Below are 25,151 nucleotides of genomic sequence, written 5' to 3'. Positions count from 1 at the left end.
TTATAGGCCTTGAATTAGCCTACGAGCTTTTTACGGAATTCATGTTTTAGCGTCTCAAACTAATATAGTTTGCTAAAGAAAGATATTTCCCACCTCTGTAAAGCACATCATGTGGGTCTATATGTTATAGTTTTGTCAGAATTTCCGTTTTTGTTTTACCCTTTTTCCATTCATGCTCGGAAAATGTCAAATCAGTACTTTTATCTCGAGAGCAACCAGCAGAAATAGTGGATATTTCCTTTGTTGTTATCCAGGTCAATTTTTCATTGAAAGCAAATTGCCCGACCAGCGATTAAATCCCCATTTGGGTGTTCTGGTTAAACATGAGCAGAAGGAGCGCTATAGGTCTGGGAATTTCTTTGCCATATTGAAGTTCTGGCAACACTATAGCCATGCCGGTATTCCTATTAAACCCAGGGATATCGATCCACAATGCAAGTACTAGCCTTAGATTTCAGCGTTGATTTTGACATTTTTTCAGCCGACAGTGAAAGATGGTGAAATCAAAGCGGAAATTCTGACAAAACTATGATATATATCGCTCACGGTGATGTGCGTTAGAAAGTTGGGAAAAATCCTTCATTAGCGAACTATATTACTTTGAAAAGCTAAAAGGTTGATCCAAAAAAGGCTCGTGGACAGAGTTTAAGCCTATCAAAATCGAAAATCTTACACGAAATGACTGAATTTCATGCCTAAGTTTAACACTAGGATTTGAAAAAAAAATACAGTATCAAGCGCTACAATTTGACCTGACATGTACTGAAAAAATGAAAATGATTGCTTTTTATTTGGCCGAGAAAATTAATTTTACATTGAAAAGGTGTAACTCAAAATTTAGCTCATTTCAACACCAAATTCGATCGTTTGTATTGCCTCATTAAATGACTGAGTGAGCCTTGCAGAACAAAAGAATCGGTTGTCCAGGCTGCTAACTGTTAAGACGTTGGCTGTGAACCCCTTTTGTGGATGCAAGCATGGAAAATCTTTTATAATAGGAGGAAAATCATCACAACTTGAATCTGTTCATTATGAAATTATTAAGTGAAACCTCACAACATAACATATTTGCAAAAGTTATGCTGCTTCATCAATAATCTGCAGTTCCAGTGAATATCCCTATCAAAGGAGGAATTTAGCTGTGTTGATTACTCAAATGAGGGGAAAATAGTAGACCTTTTGTTCTAAGGAGAGAAAAACACTCAACAAAAGCTGACAAAGAGAAACAAAATGAGACAAAGAAAGGAACAAACTGTGAGTGAATCCGTGGCTTGTTATAAACCTAGATGACATAAAACTTTTGGCATTTATGTTACTAGTTCATGGTTCCAGGCACCGCCACTACCTTGGGTGGCTGGGCCATGTATAATCTAAATACTGTATAGTTTCTGCTCTTTGCTCTATCCTGGGATTTTTCTTCCAATTTGGTATATATGTGAGTAAAGTTAGGTTTTCAGTTATTTGAAGGAAAGAACATAATAGATCAATTCTTCATTTAAATCCCTGACTTGAAAAGCTTTCACAAAGTAGCTGATTAGTAACTTCAGGGCTGTTGCAATCTGAATTATTATGTTTTTGTATGAACTTTGCAAAAAGTTGATAAAACAAGAGTAAAACATATGGGATTATGCCTAAAAGTTTCTTTTTGCTCAAACCAGCAAATTGCTGCTAATGAATCCTGACCATATTCACTACCCAAATCACAGGGAAATCACCTGGATCAGTCCTTACAGATCTATACAAATAGCCCCCATCCAAACCACACTTGAGGGTTGATTCCCCAACATCTTAAAAGTTTACAGCTTAGTTTCCCGTAGCGGCCTGTCAGCATGTCACCTGTGTGAATTTAGATACTACAAGTTGTGTCAGCCTGGTACCCTGAAGTCAATTGGTGCTAAAGCAGCAGGGATATATCCAAGCTTTTGGCGGTTCAGAATTCGTAACAAAATTGGAATTTGCGTCATTTCTGTTATGGTAGAAGAAGATAAGGTCAGGGAATATAGCATGCGAGGCAGAGCTCAGTAAGCTTTTAACGGAATGAAGTTTGGAGTACAAGAGAGAGAGAGAGAATTGATACGCTTAACTCATGAATATTTAACATTGAATCATCGTTAGCATCTCTCCAGGGTGTCTAGAATTAAAGGGTTGCTGCCATGTCACTGTCCTTTTTCCATGTCTATCGCTAACAGAATCCACAGCTTTACACATTTTGAAAATTTGAGATGATGAAGAAATTAGCCAACCTGTAGGCTGGTCATAGCTGCAATAATCATCCTTATTTTTGTCTATTATATTTCCGTTATTCTAGTGGAAAATAATATAAATAAAAACATTTTGACAATGTCAAGGATTTGTGTCCTATAAAAAAGATTGAGCAAGGTTGGCAGTGGCTGCTCTACTTGTGAGTACAGTTTTAGCTATTTTTAAGTGCGCTCAACTCACTTTGCCAAAGGCAAATATCCCACTAGCTAGTAACCTGCCTGGCTGTCTGGTCTGGAGGGAACTTACACATTACAATATTGATAATTACAATCACCATCTTGTGGCATGAAATGAGTTTGCTTGTTGTGTGTGCTTATTGTAAATACTGTTGAATTTGATGACAATGGTTGCTGCTGCTGATGATGATGATGATGGCAGTGGTGGTGATGATAACAGTGGCAGTCTGGCAGATGTAGGGGTTGTGACGCTGGGTGCAAGGATACTGAGTGGTGCCCCATCCTGAAACTATTGTATGTGGAGGGCACAAAAATGTGCACAAACACTACTAATTTGGTTATAATCAAAACTTAAAACAGTCTTTCAAATGATACATTATATGTTGAAATATGTGTGAAGCACACAGACATTTTGACTTTCACCACTTGGGGTGCAGAATTGGTTGAATCGGCACCCCTCTAAGATTGCGCTCAGCTTATGATGGCAATGATGCTGACTATGATGAAGATGTTGACAATGGCTGTGATGATGAAAATGATGAGAAAACAGGGATGATGATGATGATGATGATTAGGATAACAATACCATGGAAGAGGAGGAGATAGAGGAGGAAAAGGGAGGAGTAGAGGAGGACAGTGATGGCAATGATGCTGATTGATGAAGATATTAATGTTCATCCTCTTCGTTCTTGTTGTTTTGCATCCATCTTCATTTTCTTCAATCATCACCATATCATCAGCATTACCACTTAAACCAACAATACCAACTTGATTTCAAACACAGGTTCATGTCTTTATTTCATCTGCAAGACTCATCAGCACTTCCTAGCTTGCACAATCTTGTCTTAACACCCATTAGCTCATTCACTATGTAATGGCGTATCTTGACTTCATTGGCTTTGAATGGTATCTACTATTCCCATGGTTTATTCCATTGTTATCGTAAACAGATAATTCTAAAGATATCGGCAGGGAATTATTTATCCTGTGCCAGTCTTGGATGCGACCATGTCCTGTGTAACAGCCCTCTCCATCTTGGAATATTGGCACTTTTGAATAGTAGGCCTATGGTGTGACCTTTTATTTGGCTACAATCCCTTTATAGAAATGCTGACTCTGTATTGCATTATTTGATCAAGATAAAGTCTGAATATGTTTATCTCAAGTTGTGGGGCTCATCATCTTGGGACTGGAGATAAAATTGTTGGTATTCCTGTTCAGTCTGAGGTAGTATAGGTAACATGCCCATGCACACACACACACCCACCCCCACCCACCCATTTTCCTTATGCTGTTAAATAATGAAAACATCAATGCCTTTAACTCAACCATATTGTGGAACAATAATATGGTTAACAAATATTACATCATCAAAAATGTTCCCCCAAAATACCCATTAGAAACCAAATTGATCAGATACATCCCCATTGGACCTCATGTGTCGTTATCATGCACCCTACTTTGCAAACCGCCGTTATTTACCAACGTCAGTGTGTATTCACCTCAATCAATGTTCATGTCCAGTTTTTCATTGAATCTCTGTCTGGCATACGTTTTGCTGTAAATAGTTAGCTTGGTCTATTCATGTTACACATTAAGGGCATGTTCACATATGAATTATTTACCCGGGACCCGAGTTAATCCGGGTTGTACCCGGTCCGGGTTCAAAAATCTCTGTTCACACTATACCCACTCTCATGAAGAAAATTGACCGGGTTGATTATTTTACCCAAGCCTACTGATGATGCAGGCGTATAGGCCTACATATTCTGTCATTGCCGGTATATATAACAGGCTCCCGGCCTAACTATGCTAATTTTTTAAATTTTATTTTCTAATTCCACCTTATGTAATTTATCTAGTTGCTTCTGTTTTGGGTTAAAAACTCACAAACATAATTGTTACTTCTTGATTCGATAATACTAGTAATTTGTTTGCATGAAAATAACTTTCTTATCTCAGGAATAGATGTTTATTGATTTTATTGCCAAAGAACTGAATCATCCTTTTCCCAGTGCAGACAGACACAATAGAAATGGGGTGATAATGGTTGCGTTTACTTCTAGTAATGCGGGTCAAACAGTGAATTTCTGTTCACACTACAATTGACCCGGGTCATACCCGGGTTTGACCCAGGTTTTAACCTACTCTTTCCTAGGTTGAAAAAAAATTGACCCGAATTCGATTTTTTGAGGTTTTTCCTGTTCACACTTATAACCAACCCGGGTCTAGCCCGGGTTGTACCCGGGACCCAGGGCAAAACAGGCATAGTGTGAACACGACCTAAGATGTCTCTTATACAATCATGGTGTGTATTCAACATCACTATGACCATGAAGAAGAATGACTCTGAATTCTTGTATGAGACCTATTATGTCTTGTATGAGTCCATATGCCTTCCATGGGGTAGTAATTTAGATATTGGGGTTTTTTTTTATAGTATCTCTATTGTATCTCTTTTTTCAGAAAGCAAAATGATGCAAGGAATCCACCTAGCATAACAGATTCCTGCTAAAATGAACATTTTTTGAGCAAATCAGAAAATTTTATTTTACTTTACTGTCATTAGGAAGGATTTATATGTACTATGAGACTCAGCACAAACGTTTTTGCAAGTGAATGCTATGGTTGTGGTGAAATAATTCACAAAAAACAAGTAACTATATGGTAATCATGGTGTGTTTTTAATATTTAATCCACAGAAAATTTGATTGCGGTAAATATAAATGGGCTCTACTATCGGCGCATACTAAAAAATAATATTTGTGGTGGAATAATCATGAAAGTAACTTAATTATTGTGATCAAAGTTAGTATTCAATGTTTTGATCATGAGTTTGAAGGTCTCAATATGATTCCTTATACATTGGCACTACTATTAATAGCTCATACTAGAAAACAATATATTTGTGGTGGAATAAACTTGGTGAAATAATCATGAAAATAACTTAATTTAGTGATCATTGTTAGTATTCAATGTCTCAACCATGAGAAAGAAAATTTAAAGAAACACCAGAGCTCTTATGTAACAAAGGACATATACCTTTGAATGTATTGAGTCTGAAAACTCATACCCAATAACTTAAAATCAATTCCTCTCGATATTGAGATTGCTTGTGGATGATACTATATCACAACTTGTTCTGTTTTAATTCAATGAACCATATTATTGTAATCATGGTTCCACTTCACAATCATGATCAAGGAGATGACTCTGAATTGAGAGTCGTGAACCCTTTTATGTGTAAGATTGATACAACCAAATTATTTATGCTACAGGGCTATTTAGTAGTGGGAAAATATTTGCAACAGTAATGGAATGAAAAACCTTTAAGGCCAAAAGAAAAAAAGTTTGTCTCTCGCATAAGTATGTGAAAGCTATCCTAGCGCATTGACTTACATGCTGGGCTTTTTGTATGTTTTTTTCAGTTATATATTCAAAAGATAATAAAAAAAATAATATTAGTTGCTGCATTGTGGCCACAAACATAAACAATTGGGCCAAAACATCATAAAAATCATGGGTAGCACTTGGCTTGTTTTTCAAACACATAGGTTTTTGCACAATGTTTTTGGCCTAATTATGGTATGTTTTATGGATTTGTCAATTTTTCTGTTTGTTTATTATTTGAATTTTGTTGTTATTGTTATTACTAAGGATAGGAAAAGGAAAAATCTGTTTGAGCCAAATACAAAATGAAAATTCTAAGTTAAATCTGCATTCCATAGTAATACATATTACTGATGCAACTAAACCATTTTTGATTGATGAATGTCAATGAGTATGTGGGCGCAATGGAGAAGTAGATTCCCTTGATTGAATCAAATTGGAAATAAACAGTTTGGTTTATAGGTTCATATATGATTGTGTAATGGTTCAAGTTAAATTTGGTAAAGGTCATAATATGTTCAGGAAGTGAAAACTTGAATCCCAAAACAGAGTGTCCAAAAGCTGCCTTATGATAATTCAATTTTGTTTCATTTTCTGTAATTCGAATTCAGAGATACGAATCTAAATGGTTCATCAAAAGGAACATGTGGAAATGCACACTGCCTATTTGGATTAATTTTGCCTCTGTTTTTTCAGCCAGATAGGGGTCAATTTGCTGCTACAACACTGTTATAAAGTTGGTATTACATAACAATGGCATTTTCACATCATCATTGTGATGATGACGATGACAATTTTTGTTTAAAATGCAAGTGATGACCAGCAGCTACCAGTTAGCACATACCAATATTTTAGCCCAGTATGAGTTTTAATATCTTGAGTCACTATTTTGCATTTCTTCTGGAAAAAATCTGATAAATTCACAAAGGGGAGCTTTGAAAAAGATACATAAAAATCTGATATAGGCCCCTTCAATAGTAATTCAACAATATTATGTGAAGGTAAATACTGAAATTGAAACATTTATCATCAATTTTGTTTTCCAAAGGTTAATTTGATGTGGGTGTACAATCATTGCTTACTTAACCATGTACCACCCACTTTAAATTTGATTTAGAAACACAAAACAAAATTATATGCCTTTTAATTTCAAATATGAGAAGTATGTTACCTTTAACTTAATGTTTTACGGAGGCTGCATGTAAAAGAAAGGCAAGATAATCATAATATTGTTGTCATTTGTCATATCACAGTTAGATAAGACGCATGATTACAATAATATTTTCCAGGCAAATTTGAACATGCCCAAGTCCCTTTGCATAGTTTTGCCTAACCAAAATGAAAAACCAAAGGAACTGATTAAGTATTATCATCGTCATGATCTACACAACACAATTTTAACTAGAGCTGCTGGGGCTCAAGAGCCACTAATATCAGGTCATGAATTCTGAAACCTTTTACCTCAACTATTACAATTTATTATTCTGAATCTGGTGTTTTTCTGATCAATTATGGTTACCAAACTTGACCTGATGACCTTTGACCCCAAAGACTTCTGTTAGCCTCCATATTGCCTTTGATCTCAAGCATTGTGAACATACTACCTTTAGAATACTTCTGAACAATTGTTTATAATCATTGAGGGTAATTTGGAAAAATTATCCCAGATGACCTTTGACACAGTACTTTAGGTTTTGTAGTATGAAAGCCCTATTGCTCCAATATCCAGAGATGGAACCCCTGGATGGAACCAAGACTGTGAGATATAGTAACCGCTACATGACCTTTGACCCCTACCTTATGTATAACTTATATTTAAGCTTAGGTCATTGCTTGTGGCCAAGTGAAATCAGGATACCTGTTTGGCACTAGTAGCAATTTATGAAAGGATTGATAAAAATGACAAGAAGAAGTGTATTTGACAGCTCAACACAGTATCAGTCCACTTAAGAGTTGCCTGATAATAAATTAATTTTGTGGTAAAGTGATATCCATGTACTGGAGTTTTGAAATAGTACACAAAATTGATTTGTTTGAAATTATAATGTTCCTTTATGAATATAGCTTTGTTTTTCATCAATACCTCAATGAGGAATTTTGATGATAACATACATAAGAGTTGTCAATATCTTACTTGGCACCTCACAGGGCTGGGGCATTAGACATGTAAATCTGCAACACACTGGGACATTCTGGTTACCAAGAGAGGTGCTTATAATAGCGCTTTTTCGTGTGAGGGTCATTATGGATGATATGATAGCGGATATCTTATAACAATAGTTAATTTTATAAATTCATATTGACATGATGACATGGAATGGCTTGATTAGGTGAGAAAATATTTCTCAGGAGATGACAAAGTGCCCTATATTTATTCAAGTTCACTGATGTTGAACCTTATGCATGTGGGGTGCAGATGGTAGCAAATACTTTTTCCAGAAAGTTTACAAAAATTTATGAATTTCAATTTTCATCACCAGTGGAAAATGTTCAAGTACAGATATGACTAGTATTGGGCCGTACTAGTACTTAAAGAACATAAGATGGATCACATCCTTTTTTTGAAGGGAATTTAATTGTGCTCATTTTTCCTGTACTGTAAAATGTATAGCTGCATGCAGGTCGTTAAATTGTGTTAGAAACTCTCTGTGTCAGAGCCGCCGGGAGACAAGCTTCACCTGGGGCATTTATCTAATAAGATGTTGAATAGCTGTATTTTACCATCGATTTTTCGAGGAGGATTTTGACTCTAGCATTAAAACCCCCTCTCGGCAACCGGTCGGTGACATATCCACGCAACCTGGGTTCTCAAATCCCCCTTAGGGATGCAAGCTATAAAATCAATAGGATAAATATTGGAATCAATGACAATTGCATATATTTTGTCTGTTTTTTACCCAACCATGGTTATATAGAGTCTATTTAGAGTCAGGTTTGCTGAAAGTTGGTGAGCTTTTTTTTTCAGAGGAGTTTGATTATGGTGTGATCTACAGAAAGGAAAGATTGCCGGAAATCAAACAGTCATGTCATGAGTACAGGAACCTGAGTGACTGTATGCACACCCTTTAATAGTAAGCTATAGTTTTAATGATTGCAAGTAGGGGAGGGGGAGAGCGTGCACTGGGGACCTTGAAAGGAGTGACCATATGATAGTTCTCTCTGTTGCTTGGAAGAAAGAGAAACATAGCCTTACTTGTCAATTGTTTGTTTTATATACTACTAGTAACTGATTAAAATAATAATACAATGAAAAGACCTGTGAGCCAAAAAGCTACTTCTCATTCTTATCTCTGAGGCAAATGAACAAGGAAGTGGTCCAGTTTTGCCTACCAATGATGAGAAAAGTAACTGTTTCATGTGTAATGATTACCAAACGCTGTTCTGGTTTGTTTCTTTGTCAATCTCCATTTAATTACCATTCCCATGATTTCTGACTAATTTGTCTTGAGATTTGGGGTCTTTTGTTGATGCACAAAACCACTAATAAGTACCTCAAAATACTTTCATTTGTCTTTAGTTTTTAGAAGCTGCATATTTAATGCAATTTGTCAAACTTGAATTTCACCATACTTCTGTCATTTAATAACAAAAATATTGTGTTCATGAAGTTAAAATATAGGTATAGGACTTTTTATTCATTTTTTCAGAGAAAAGCAGATAAGGCAACTATTATTTCTAAATGTTCATATTACATACTGTAAACATTTCAGAAAAATGGCAAAAATGACTGTCAAATTACTGCCACACTTTAATTGTCCAATATGCAAACATATTTTTTACATTTATTTTCAATGGTAAACAGTTTTCAGGTTTGGGAAATTAAGTTTGCTATTTGCTGGACAGATGTGCACTATTATGAGAACTAAGTTTTCATTTATTAGACCTTTATATGGCAAATACAAAATGGTCGCAAAGTATGTAATAACTGGTTTTGTTCTACATGCACAAAACTGTGTGTTTCTACTGGGGAAAGGTTTGCTGGTAATGCGGTTACCGGTTAATGTGCTCAGTGGAAACAGATCGGTTCGGAGTGATGCGGTGTGGACACCTGGCAACCGTGAGCCACCTCTGGATGTAGATCCTGTGTAACACCCGGTATTTTCCTCAGTGGAATTATGTTCGGTGTGACAGTTAATGGGTGTACTGGAAGTCAACCTTGCAAAGTGACAGTTAATGAATGCAATGCGCGTGACACAGGACGATCCAAGGTCATGAAAACAAAATACAGTACTTCCGCCGTACTCTAGATCACACAATCGTTTACCGGGTAGAACGACAGTGGAAACTAGGTGGTTGGCCATCAAACGGTTAATCTGTTAGTGGGTTGTTACCCGGTAAGGTAAGTTCCCTTGACTCTCCAAAATTTCCCCCCAGATTTTTCCCTGCCCACCCCTAGCTATAACACTGGACATGATTGAAGCAACGGACATGATTGAAGCGACAAGTGTATGAGACTGAAACTGCCCAGTGGAAACATGCAGAATGAGATGGAGGACCAAAAGGAGCAAGGGCATTGACCTCACCTTCTAACCCAAGATTCCATGGTTTTAACCAGAATTATCTACAACTCGCCTGGGAGTGAGCTAAGAACAGTGGATGCCCTGTTTGTACAAGGAGTGTGTGTTCTATGCAGATGACATTCCAAGTTCAATTTTATTAGCAATCTCATGGTAATAGCAGATCCACCTAGACTTTAAATGACTATGAAAATAGGTTGCTTGCTTATGAAAAATAAAGTTATTCTGCCTTCAGCTCTGAAACACCTCTTATGTAAATTGTATTGACAATGTGTAAAACATGCCGGACATATTAGCTGCTAAAATTGATGTATTTTGTATGAAAATTGCAAAAAGTTTGGCCATCCGCTTTGGATGGGCTGGCCTCTCTCTAGGAGCCTGGGGGCAAAACCACTTTGCAGGGTAGATGAACCTGAACTGACCCCAATGAAAACAGCAGGTCATGATAGCTTTCATGTTCAACCACAACATTTAGGGGGCATAGTAAACACTACCTAACAGACCTCAAGGCAAAGATGTGATGAACTGATGATGGGCAGAAATGATTCTCAGATCAGTGTAGTTTTATTGATTTGATAAAGAGAGTTTGATTGCAGGAGGATACAGATTGAGTAGTGATTGTCAAAACAAGGTTGTTCCATATCCCTGGTCAGTCAAAATATGGGAATTTGTAGCATTGGAATTTTAAATGTTGTGAAATGCAGGATTATTTTCTGTGATTTTAGGGATGTGGAGTATGTTTACTTTTAGTTTGTTAATGATATGGTTACCAATTTTATTGATGAAGCGCGGAAACAGAGACTGAATTGTTATTGAAAAGCAATAAAAGTTAAAAACGTGTGGCAACAATATGTAAACTAACAAGAATATCCTTTAAACTAGAGCGGTTCTCGGCTTTCGCGGTTCTCAGCATTCGCGGTTCTCGGTGGGTGTTTTCGACGCAAGGCGTCGAATGGGATGCCTCCACCATGGGGCGATTTAAATGTGTACAAATCTTATAACGCTAAAAGTCAACTAAGTAGTAAACAAACAAACATAAAAAATATGCGCAAAAATAAGAGTCACATAAATGAGGTTGAAATAGTGTATAGGGAATTCCATAGACATTTACTAAATGTTGACTGTACACACCAAATTTCATGCCCATAAGACAATATTTAGTAATTTGACCTCAGATGACCCCATGGTGACCTCTGATGACCCTGAAATGACCTTCCAAAAATTTGGCTCTAGGGTCATTATTTCTCAAATCACCCAAAAAAAATATGATTTTAAACCTCACCCCCTTCAAATTTGTTCAAAATTGGTATACAGGGTGATTTTGGCTGGCAAATTTCAAATTTTAGCTTAATCGGACGTCACGGTTTTCGGCGCTATGCCCGCCCATTTTTAGCGATTTCGTGAAAAATGGCGCGCCATCAATATTATCGCAACCATATCTCTGTAACCGTAGGTCCTACTGAGCTGAAATTGGTGTCATTTTTTAGCTAATCTCTCAAAGAATCCAAATCTACTATCATTAAGTGTGTAGGAGGAAGAGAAAAAATATGACCTTTTTTTCTGTACTTTGACCTTGTTGCCCACGTGATCGCGAGGCGAATTTGCATTGGAATTACACCTCCATATGTTGTCTACATAATATCAAAAAATTGGAGGGGTAATATTTTTTGTTTTCTTACTAGGCTTTCATAAAGCAAGCATGTGGTTGAAAAACTGTAATTTTGTATGTAGGCTCAGTATATTGTACACATGATACTATTATTTTATAATATAGGCCTATATGTATTTTTGATATTTTGTAGACAACATATGGAGGTATAATTCCAACGCACATTCGCCTCACAGTGACGTGGGCAACAAGGTCAAATTCAAGGTCAAAGTACAGAAAAAAAGGTCACAAATTTTCTCTTACTCCTACATACTAAATGATAGCAGATTTGGATTCTTTGAGAGATTAGCTAAATAATGACACCAATTTCAGCTCAATAGGACCTACAGTTACGGAGATATGGCCACGGCAATATTGATGTGCGCGCCCATTTTTCGCCGAAATCACAAAAATGGGCGGGCTTTTCAAAAAACCGTGACGTCGATAAAGCTCAAATTTAAAATTTGAGCTTTGCCAGCCAAAATCACCCTGTATACCAATTTTGAACAAATTTAAAGGGGGTGAGGTGTTTCCCATTGGGTGAATTGAGAAATAATGACCCTCTAAATGTTGACTGTACATACCAAGTTTCATGCCTATACGACCAATTTTATTAATTTGACCTTAGATGACCCTGGATGACCCCAAAATGACCTCTCAAAAATTTGGCTCTAAATGTTGACTGTACCCACCAAGTTTCAAGCCCATACGACCAAATTTAGTAATTTGACCTTAAATGACCTTTGACCTCAGTATATGACCCTGAACCCCACCAAAAAAAAGTAGCCAGAGTTTTTGACCATGACCCACCTATCCTGAAAATATGAAGTCAATCGGCCCATCCATGCCCGAGATACAGCATCCGGACGGAAGGACGGAAGGAAGCACGGAAGCACGGACATTGCAAAAACAGTATGCCTCGCGGTGGAGGCATAAAAAGAAGCACTTGGTTGGGAGGTTTTCAAATAAGTTAATCTGATCCATCCTTCTTACATTTGGTTTCAGGCATACTTATGGTCCAAGCTGATCAGTATACTTTGGGTCTTAAGTTAACAAATATCACCTTTCTCAACCATATATGTAATATGATCTGATATCATTTATTTAGGAGAGACCTGTTATATTGAAACCCATCCTGTGTATACAGCCTGAACTTTCCAATATTCCAATTTTCAAAGGCAAATGTTAAGGCCAGAATGCCACCAGATGGACCTGAAGTGGTTTGCCTTCGATAAGTGTCCTGCTAGAAAAGTGATTCCATTTCATTGGCTAGGTATGAAATGAAAACATGCAACAGAACATAATTATAAACTAGAGGCAAATGGTGGTCATAGACCACAAACCTAGCTGGGGCATGTTGGTGTTGTGGAGGTATCTGACCCCTGCAAAATGTTCCAAAAATGTTCCCCTGTCATGAGGTTTGTTGTCACCGAGTTTTGAGTCCTGTACTCCTCACAGATGTCCAGAAAATGCAATTCTAAGATTTGACCCAGATGACCTTTGACCAGACCCTGCAAGATGTTCCATAATTCACCCCTGGTCATGAGTTGTCACCGAGTTTGAGCCCTGTACCTCTTACAGATGTCCAGATAACATAATTCTAAGATTTGGCCCCAGAACTTAGTGATGTCTTTTGAGCTGACCCGTGCAAAATGTTCCAATATGTTCCCCAGGTCAATTGCAAATCCACAGTAGGGTTGCAAATATACCATATGTCACTCGAGTGCGACAATTTGTACAGATAAATTTATCACAGGTAATTTTTTTTTTGTTCTTTATGACCAGAGGAAAAGTTTGACATATCGCACGACTCTGTGGGATATTTGGATAAAAAGATAGAGGGTTTGGTGCATAAAGTACAAAAAAGTGACTATATCTCATTAACCAATGATACTACAGAGATGTGACCACTTACTTTTTTGTTCCTTATGACCAGAGGAAAAGTTTGACATATCGCACAACTCTGTGGAATATTTGGTTAAAAAGATAGAGGGTTAAGTACACAAAGTACAAAAAGTCACTATATCTCATTAACCAATGATCCTACAGAGATGTGACCACTGACTTTTTAGTTCTTTATGACCAGAGGAAAAGTTTGACATATCGCACGACTCTGTGGGATATTTGGTTAAAAAGATAGAGGGGTAAGTACACAAAGTACAAAAAAGTGACTATATCTCATTAACCAATGATCCTACAGAGATGTGACCACTGACTTTTTCGTTCTTTATGACCAGAGGAAAAGTTTGACATATCGCACGACTCTGTGGGATATTTGGTTAAAAAGATAGAGGGTTTGGTGCATAAAGTACAAAAAAGTGACTATATCTCATTAACCAATGATCCTACAGAGATGTGACCACTGACTTTTTTGTTCCTTAATATGACCAGAGGAAAAGTTTGACATATCGCACGACTCTGTGGGATATTTGGTTAAAAAGATAGAGGGTTTGGTGCATAAAGTACAAAAACATGTGCAATTTCACTTAGTTGCCAGCGGAAGAAAGCGGGAAGATTACAGTGGTTTGTTGCCAGCGGAAGAACCCGAACGATTACAATACCTAGCTGGGGGGTGTAAACCCCCCAGCTAGGTAATGAAATAATGCCTGTTCAAAACAAAATATACATAGCAGAGTTCACAAAAAGGACAGAAACACACAAGCCTACACCCAACAAAATTAATAGTTTATGATGTGGCATGTTTTTCTCAATTTGAAAAACCAAAGCACACTTCAATGAAAAACTGAATAGGCACAATAATTCAAATCAATAAACCCATACATTATTGACTTATTTATCATTATATGATGCATGTAGAATATATGCTAGCATAATCTTTAACCTGTCCTCTATCACTTCTCCTGCATTCTCTATAAAGGTGAGTTTACTGTACTAGGAACCTGCTTTTTGCAACATATGGTAATAAATCATATAGCTAGAGGGCTGGTTAAGTTAAGCAAGACCGGCATTATGGCTATTAACTTCAATGAATATTACATGAATGTGGAGTTAAATATCACACTTTTCTTAGTGTAAGGCCTACTTGCTACTTATGTGGCTCGGTAATCCAGATATATGTGCAGCAAGAAAGCGATACTGTAAGCACGCTTGATTTTCCATGGTGGGAGCATTTTTTTAACATTATAGGCTATCACTTGCAATGTGATTATACCCATTTTTAAGTAAAACACTATCTTTATTGAAATTCATGTGATAATTTGGAATGCCTTCTTGATATCATGAAAATAAAATCGTCACTATTTATGTGATGGGAAAGAACATGATATAGGATGAAGTGTTTTCAGGTTGGTAAGCTTACTGAATGAGCATTTTGAAGGTGTAACTTTTGGGATTGTATTAAATTAGCTTAAATTTGTTATTGGGGTGGTTAAAAGAAGCTAAAAGAGACAGAGATATATTTACCCAACTAGAACACCCTAAAATGCATTAACTCAGATTTGTCATCTTTACAACAAGAATGGCTCGGAATTCGGAAGCATTTGCTCCACAGAAAATAGTTAATACTAGTATAGAGGACTTGCATGTGACGTATCATCCCGTAAATATGGCGGACTACTCAAATGCATTCAAATAAAAGCATGATTGCAATCTACCGTGACAGTTCGTCTCACACACATAACCCTGCACTACGATCAAATAGGTTGATGACAACATTTGATTGAATGGACTGCACTCCGCTATAACTACGGTGAAGGACACCGGTTCAAATCCTTTGTCTGGAGCCAATCGATACTTTCATGCAGGGCCTCTATGGGCTTTACAATCAAATACCTTCATTCCATTCATGATATACATTTGAGGGCAAAATGATTTGACCTTGGATCTGTGGAAAACAAAGCACCCATTGAATACAATACCAGAACACTGGAGATTCTCTTCTTTCACAAATTCCCTAATGTTGATCAATTACTTGAAGCTTAATAGAACCTTATTTTGTATTATGATGATACCCAGATATCAAAATATATTGTAATGTTTTTTTCTGTTACTGGTTAAATGAACTTTTTATTGAACTGTGTTATCTGGGGTTGAGCCTGTAATTGTGGTAGCAAGTCTTATCATACTGGGACCTGAAATAGTGAGATGATTTGAATGCAAATTGAGTGAAAGCATAGTGAAAGGAAACATATTAATGATCTCAGATTTAGTTTTTAAGGTTTATTACCAGAATTCTTTTATTCTTATTTTGTGATAATATGCCATAACAAGGCTGACAAAGGTGATTTAAAGCAATTTGTCTTTGTCTGTGACAAACAAAGAAATGTTAAGACTGGTAATGTAGGTGCCAACAATGTGGTGGTCTCTTGATACATGTTGTAATTTCTAGGTCACATACCTTCAATTGTGCTTTTAATGTATTTAATGTGAGCCATTTAATACCTGTCATAATATCACCCTGGAGGATAAGTTTTTTAGAAATATAGCACCCCCTCCTGGGAGTCTCAGGTCCAATGTCAAACCATTTGTGAATTATATTTCTTATTAGAGGTTAAAAGTATCATGTCTATAATAACATTTGGCAATGAGTTAGTTATGATTTGTACATGGTGTAGCCCGCTAGAGGCATTGTCATGCAGGATGATACTGGATTTTTTGGGTGAAAATGATCTTGTTATGGTGTACTGTATAAAATAAGAATAATTAAAAATGTTATGTCACTTTATTTTGATTCTCTGGAAGAAAAGTAATTACTAATTATACTTCAATTAATGTTAAAGGGCTCAGATTTATAATATTTATTTATTATAACTCTCAATGACATACTTTCTAAATATAAAATAAAACTAAATTACGAGTCCTGTTCATGGTTGACAGTCACATACTACTAAGTATCACAAAATATCTAATTATGAAGCTCTTGTGGCCGAGTTATGGTACAGGTCTCATAAGCCCGAGGTCCTGGGTTCAATTCCCAGGCAGGATTACTAATAGAGCCATATCTTGCCCAGATGTCCTTACAGTGAAGAGAACAAAACACCAAATACCAAGAGCTACCAAGGCAAATGACAACATGTTGATTAGTGTCTATCTAGTTTATAAATCAGACACTACTTTTGTCATAATTATTATTATTTTCTTAGATCTTTGTACTGTAAAGGCAATCTCATGTATGTTGGTTGCCTGATGTCTGTTCAGCCGTTCTTCACAAATTGAAGCCCGCCTTGTGTGTTGGGCAGCCTGGCGGCTGGAGAAACAAAATCCCCTCACCAGTAGTGATGATATTGTTACCATGGGAATAACGCTTCAATTCAAATCATGATATGGTCAATTTCAGTTTGAAATTAAAGAGTATTCAGTGCCATTTAATAACCCTATTTACTTGTGTTTGACGAGATATCTTTTGATGAGATGATGAGAAAGGGGTTTGAAATTTATTTATATTTCAATAGCTGCCTCATGCCAACTGACAGGTTTTGATGATGATGATCACATGGTAATGTTGTTGAATATTGATACTTAAATGGAAGTATGTAATGTGTTGGTGCTCATAGTGGTACAGCAGGAGATGAGATACAATTGGAAAGTTACTGTCAGTTACTGTCAGAACTTACAAGGACACACTTGGGTCCTGAATGAGGGGGCAGGACTCCCTCATTTGGGTTTACAAGGAGAAACTTGGGTCCTGAATGAGAGGGCAGGACTCCCTCATTTGGGTGCACACCATTAATAATCGTCCCATTGAAATACACGAAAATACAAGAAAGTAAGTTTGTTTTTCTACTCCATGTAACAATATTTTTAATATTTTGATCAACCAATGTCTTAAATAACGATTAAATTTTTATTTAAATTTGATTTTTCTTGACAAGTTAAGACAAACTTGAGAGATACGAACCCCTGAACAGCGCCATCCCGAATTGTAAGCTGATACTGTGCCTCCTTACCCATTCGGCCATGATATTGTTCGAGAGCCTATCACCCATGCACATTTGTTTGAACATTTTCTGAACAGATTTGTAATGTTGAGCTCCTATTCTATCATTTTTATCAAAACAACCAAGAGTCGCTCAAAATCAGTTCCCTCGGGAGTCTGGACGCCAATATATTTCGCATAGGCGCTATTTTTTACCGGGACTATCAAGGGTTACACCAAATGCGGAAGGATTTAGTGTAGTGCACTCATTTGGGTTTACAAGGAGGAACATGGGTCCTGAATGAGAGGGCAGGACTCCCTCATGTGTGTTTTCAAAGAGGAACATATTTCCTAAATGAGAGGTCACGACTCCCTCATTTGTGTTTACAATGAGGAACTCACCGTGACCATCATCACCATCTCCACCCTTCTCCTCTTGATCCACCCCTGGATATGCAAGTGTATGAACTAGTATGTCCTTCAAGAACAGTTGGGCTTGAAGTGTTAACTTGGAAGTCCTTGTGATTTAAAAAAGGGCCCATGAAAAAATCAGGCCTTTTATTTATGGCCTCCCTTAATTTTGAGGCTTGTCAAAAATATGTGCATCTTTGGAGAAAATGTCAATGCAAGGAAAATTCTACAATCCCTGAATTGGCTTTAAATAAATTAGATTCTTCATACTACATGGTTAGTGACAGCGATAAACAAAATAGAAGACACTTAGAGTTTATTTATAGCAACATATATCATATTAAAATATTCAACTTGAACAAACTTTAATACAGATTTCATTTCAGACTTGAAATACATTTACCCCCATTTCATAATTAAAATAACTATTAATTTCACTGACCCCATGAAGTAGTTTGAAAGATTTCATTTTAATATTGCTCCTTTGCTCACAGGTGGAAGCTTTCCATATGGGATGGTATGATCAGCACAAACTGATCATTAAATCTATTATTTTTCTTTTGTCTAGAGTTTGAGGCTCAAAATGCTCACTGTTAAGAATTCAATCCAGCACATGGCAGCATACACATGGAAAACAAAGCTGACATCAACAACCATATCTCGTCATTGTAAATGTTCCTTAGCTGTCACATTATTTGTTAGCCAATTCTAGGTTTATTTTATTACAATCGATTATATAGGAAAAGATGTTGATAGTGAGCAGCGTGAAATAATTGCAATGTAATAATAAGGTATGAAGTAGAATTGAATTGAACGTTCAGTCCATTTGAACGATGTGTGAAATGCTATAGGACACTCACCATCACGTATTCAAGATTTAATTAAATCATATAAGCTATAGATAGACATGCTTTATATATACTGTCTTATATAGTATACTACTATATAGGTATTTGTTCTAACAAAAGTAGTCTTGATTCAAGATTCTATCTAAAATTACGTCTGTCATATATTGCCTGTCTTAAGAACCACTGTACCAATACTATGCATGGTTGTACTCATATGAATGCACTTGTCATGCTCATTAACATTAATCATGTTAATAAGATATGAACTTAAATGTGTAAAATCCAGACATTTTTGTAAAATGTTGTGAAAAAAGTGGTGCTTTGTATTGTACTTGTTATTACACATGAAAAGGTGTAAAGACATGTAGTAGAGTATGTATGGGTAAAATAAAATACAGGTGCATGGATGTATAAGAATACAGGTGTCAACTTGTGACCAGGTTGTCAAAGCTTAATAATATAAAGATTCAATTTTGACTTTGTAATCATTGTTTTTATAATTATGAAAAGTTGATCGCTTCAGAAAGTATGCAGGTTTGTAATCAAATATGGTCAATGGCAAGGATGAAAGGGGAGTGTCAAATGCTGCTTCTCAAATAATCTAGTCTGCTTTTACTTGTCATATTGAATAGATTTTGAACATGTATTTTAATTTGGACAGTATAGATACCCTTCTGTGCTCTTTCCAATAGAAATGCAGATCTGTAAAAAAAATTAGATACTCCCTTTCAATATGGGAGGCAGGTGAGTCAATCAGCTCCCACAAAATGCAGCAGCATCTACAGACAAATCAAATACTGTCGTTTATTTGGGAGGTAGATAATTTTTTTGTACATCAACATTATGCAGCCAGAGGTATACAAATCTCAATCACAACATAATAGAGGTTGTACATGAAATTATTGATTGGCTCTAAACAAAGGATTTGAACCAGTGTCCGTATTCATAGCGCAGTCAGTCAGCCACCTGGACAACCGATTCTTTAGAAATACTTAGTCGCGCTAAAAGTCGATCGATACATGTTAAAATCAGCACAATTCAGAGATACACCTTTTTGCTATGAAATTAATTTTCTCGGTCAAATATAAAGCAATAATTTTTTTTCTTCAGTAATGTCAGTTAAAAACTTGGTGCTTGGATACACATTTTTTTTAAAAATCCTGGTGTTAAAATTAAGCATCAAATTGTGTCTTTTAGTGTGATATTTTTGATTTTTATAGGCCTTGAATTCGCCCGCAAGCTTTTTACGGAATTCATGTGTTAGCGTCTCAAACTAATATAGTTTGCTAAAGAAAGATATTTCCCACCCCTGTAAGGCACATCGTGTGGGTCTATATGTTATAGTTTTGTCAGAGTTTCCGTTTTTGTTTTACCCTTTTTCCCTTCATGCTCCGAAAATGTCTAACTCAGTACTTTTATCTCGAGAGCAACCAGCAGAAATAGTCGATATTTCCTTTGTTGTTTATCCAGGTCAATTTTCCAAAGCAAATTGCCCGACCAGCGATTTGGTAGCCCAAATCCCCAATTGAGTGTTCTGGTTAAACATGATCAGTAGGAGCGCTATAGGCCTGGGAATTTCTTTGCTATATTGAAGTTCTAGCAACACTGTAGCCATGCCGGTATTCCTATTAAACCCAGGGATATCGATCCACAATGCTAGTATTAGCCTTGGATTTCACGCGTTGATTTTGAAAAATGGTCAGCCGGCAGTAAAAATGGTGAAATGAAAATGCAAATTCTGACAAAACTATGATATATCGCTCACGGTGATGTGCGTTAGAAAGTTGGAAAAAATCCTTCATTAGCGAACTATCTTACTTTGAAAAGCTAAAAGGTTGATCAAAAAAAGGCTCGCGGGCAGAGTTTAAGCCTAACAAAATCGAAAATCTTACACTAAATGACTAAATTTCACGCCTAAGTTTAACACTAAAAAAAAAAAAAAAAAATACAGTATCAAGCACTACAATTTTTCCTGACATTTACTGAAAAAATGAAAATGATTGCTTTTCATTTGGCCGAGAAAATTAATCTTACATCGAAAAGGTGTAACTAAAAATTTAGCTCATTTCAACACCAAATTCGATCGTTTGTGTTGCCTCATTAAATGACTGAGTGAGCCTTGCATAACAAAAGAATCGGTTGTCCAGGATGCTAACTGCAGTGCAGTCACTTCAATCAAATGTTGTCATCAACCTACTTGATCGTAGTGCATTTGTTATGTGTGTGAGATGAACTGTCACGGTAGATTGCAATCATGCTTTTGTTGAACACATTGAACACATTGTTGAACCTCATGATACATCATATGCACAACCTCTGCAGGAATAACAGCAGTCAACAACAACAACAACACTCTGATTTTCTGTAGAGCAGGAATGGTTGTTTCCTAAAAACCATTTAAAATAAAATAAACTCTTGATTTCCTGTGACCAAATCAATGATGTGAACATAATTGATGAAAATGCAACAATTACAATAGAGCCAGAGCAGGATTTGTGATTTCTTCTAGCATTTGAAGACCCATCTTTTGCTGTGATCGTACAAGGTCAGCTACCATATTAATTGGATATCAGAGAGGTCATTGAACTACCATAGTGTAAAAAACTTTCATGAATGAAAGAATTTGATAAAAATTGATAAAAATAATTACAGTTTGTGAAATAAAATGATGTCAAAGTTACAAAACCCTTTCAGGTCCATGATGTTATTAAGCTAGTTCATAGTAGTCTTGTATAAGGTTCATGATGTTATTAAGTTATTTTTATAGTAGTCTTGTGATTTTTGATGGAAGAATAAAGCTTCTTCAGTATTCAATCATGAAGGTCATCACCTTGTAAAGTACAGGAAAGATAAGTTTTTAAAGCAATAAAGCAATAATTTAATATTTTTCAAGATCATTATTTGTTCAAGGTTATTTTCAGCTTCTGAGACAAAATGTACACCCAATTTTATAAGAGAAGATGAGGGAATGGGGTGAAAGAGGATTACAAATGTGACTTGATTTCAATGATTTGTGATGAGGGGAATGTTGAACATCTTGAAACATCTTGTGCTTGCATCTTGCACCTTTTACTGTTTATAAGTTTAAGGAAGATGGTAGTGTCTCTTTAAAGTTATAATGTCACATAGCTTCACCATACCTACCAGCCGAGGCCAGAAATTAGCATTCTAAAACATATTAAAGTTAAAAATAAAGAAAGCAACCTTGTGATTTTCATTAATTTTCTGAATGTTAACGAAGTCATTTGTAGAAGGTTGCAAAGTCTCCAATAAATTGCCACTCAATTACAATGATTAGCAAACAAAGAAATCTACAATTTACCATGGCAACATGATACGAATGGATTTATTTGCTCATTTGGATTAAATCACAGTCAATAATTTCTAGTGTGGCAAATTAGCGATGCTTGGCAAGGTTTTTTTTTCCATTCATTAGGATTGTGTCGGATCAATATTTGTAGGTCTAATCCAAATACACCTGAGTACAATTAATCCTGGCTTTTGACTAAACTATTGATACCTTGATATTAATTCAGAATGAAGTGTGACAATTATTAACCATCAAGTGTCTGGACAAAACTTGAGTGTTAAAAAGACTTGTATGGCATTATCCTCCTATTCAAGTAGTCTGTTAAAACAAACTCAAGATCAGTGCTTAAACATTTTAAAGGGGCATGCATGGTTAATGATAAATGATAGATTGACTAGCATCTTCAGCAAGTGGCATATGATAACTTATTGTGTATTAAGGATACGATACATGATTTACCGACAAGTGACTCATTTCGGAATGCGATCATAAAATTTAAAAGAAAAAAAAGTTTCCACAGGTAGGTATGCCCACATAGCTTATTACAGAGGGCCTCATTCAACTCCTACTTGTGACCACAGAAATGGCTTAACTGTGCAATCCCCATAGGAAAATATAAAAATTTGAAATTTAGATGCCAGAAACCTTACGTAGAAAGATAAAAAGTGTCAATTGGTATACCTTGATACAGAAGTTATCATACAGTGATAGTAATTTTTTTTCAAATAAAATCGCTTTTCTGTAAAATGGATCGCAGTACTGAAAAATGTTGCATGTACTTGCTTGTTTGTACAGTAATTCATTGTAAGGTACCATCAATGATGGTCACAGAACTTGGAAAAATACATTTGCCCATAACTTTGCTAATTTTTGTCCTACAGATATGATTGACCCCTCATTTTTTAAGTTAAATAATCACCTTTCTGAACAAAACAATTTCAATGTGAAATATCATACTTGAAAATTTGATGATCATACCTACCACAGGCTTCATTGGGACTCAAACCAGCGATTCTAAACTTCCTTCGATTACGCGTCTAGTGCTTTACCGCTCGTCCACGGTGGCAGTTGAGCGGATGAGTGTAATGATAAAAGATAAATCTCATAATGCCATCTTTAGCTTTTTGTTTACTAAAATAAGACGCGTTTTGTAAAGATAGATTAGCTGTTTTATGCATAAATAGCACGAACGTTTGGGAAAGGTTTCAAATAAATAATAAAGACACTGATGTGATGATGAAATTGCGTAAGTCGGGAATTATCTGCGTCAGAATGTTTTGTTTTGGTTTTAGGAATTTCACCTTAAAATTTACGACTTCATGACATTATCATTCGAAATCAACAAAAGATATTTCAACAGTATATGGTCTCATTCTTTCTCTAGAATGTTTTGTACATGTATGTGAAATAGCTTCAACAATGGTTCGCTGCATAATGGTAAAATTAGCCTTGACCTAAAAAAGGGCGAGAGGTACCATATTTACGGATTCGGCTAAATTTAAAATTGATATAAAAGCGTTTGTTTTTGATCGATTACAAAAATTAATTTTCGAGAAATTGTGTCTGGCGTGAATTACACTACAGTTTTTATTCCTAGGGCTCTTTGACTTCTTCAAATATTTTTTTTAATGATAGAGTGAATCCCCTGGCCCTCTATAATTACGCACAAAAGATCGAGTCCCCTTAAGCCCGATCCTGACTCCACTTCGCAGCGCGATGCAATGCTGCGACGCTTCTCAAACATCGCAGCATCGCGCGATGAAATTGAAATGTACATTTCGATGTTGCGATGTTTTAAAAGCATGTGGGGTCTGCATCTCCTTTTAAGGTCATTCTACCGACCTTGATTTTCCAGCAGCCAATCAGAAGCGTGCACGGCTGCGATATCGCAGCGCGAACATTGTTCAACTCCATCGCTGACCCAAATTTCCACCGCGCGATGAGAATTTTCACCGCTGAGCTCGTAAAAACCTGGCTCAGATTACAGTTTTTATAGCATCACAGCATCGCATCGCGCTGCGATGTGGAGTCAGGATCGGGCTTTATCCTGATTGTAGATAAGAAAGAAGTCATTGCAGCACCACCATATCTGTTGAAGATGCTTATCAATCTAGCAAAAAATATTCCATGTGAGCCAAATACTCCAGGTGTGCAAAAAGAGTGTGTATTCTTGAGGTTATTCTTCACATAACTGCATGGAGTGTACACAACTGATGTTTTAACCATTACCACTAGCTTACTTTGAGTGTTTTACTAAAAATGTGAAAGTTAAATTTATATCAAAATCCTTGCATCTAAAAACATTTGAATCAAAAGAAGATATGTGTTTTGCACTTAAATTCAAATGCATATTACATGAACATGCAAATCATATAAATTCAGACTTGCTTTCAAAATTTCAAAACTTTTTAGGCATATTAACTGCACACAGCCATTTGTATGACTAAGGGAGATGGTGTTACAAAGTTTGGGATGAGTCAGAATCGGAAACATATGCGAACCATATTTTCTGCCACATTTGCTTATTTGGATGAGAAATTGGTATATGGTTTCGTAATTTTTGTCATGGTATGAATAGCATAATATGAACAGCCCTGAAATTATCTGAAGTGCTCTGTGAAAGTTGATGTCCTTTGTTACAACACATGTGTATGCAATGCTTGTAATTAGTAGCTGCTCCAGATGTGAACATCTTTAATTTGGTGGTACTTGGA

At 36.2% G+C, this 25,151-nt stretch overlaps 1 protein-coding gene across 1 annotated transcript in view; it reads left to right on the top strand.

Moving 5' to 3' along the window:
* LOC140166718 (uncharacterized) overlaps positions 1–25,151 on the top strand; it is a 341,892-nt gene that overhangs the window by 120,392 nt on the left and 196,349 nt on the right. The window lies entirely within an intron of this gene.

This window comes from Amphiura filiformis, chromosome 12 (assembly GCF_039555335.1).
Source record: "Amphiura filiformis chromosome 12, Afil_fr2py, whole genome shotgun sequence".
Taxonomy (NCBI): Eukaryota; Metazoa; Echinodermata; class Ophiuroidea; order Amphilepidida; family Amphiuridae; genus Amphiura; species Amphiura filiformis.
Note: the sequence above shows the minus strand (reverse complement) of the source record. Positions and strands in the feature narration are given on the sequence as shown.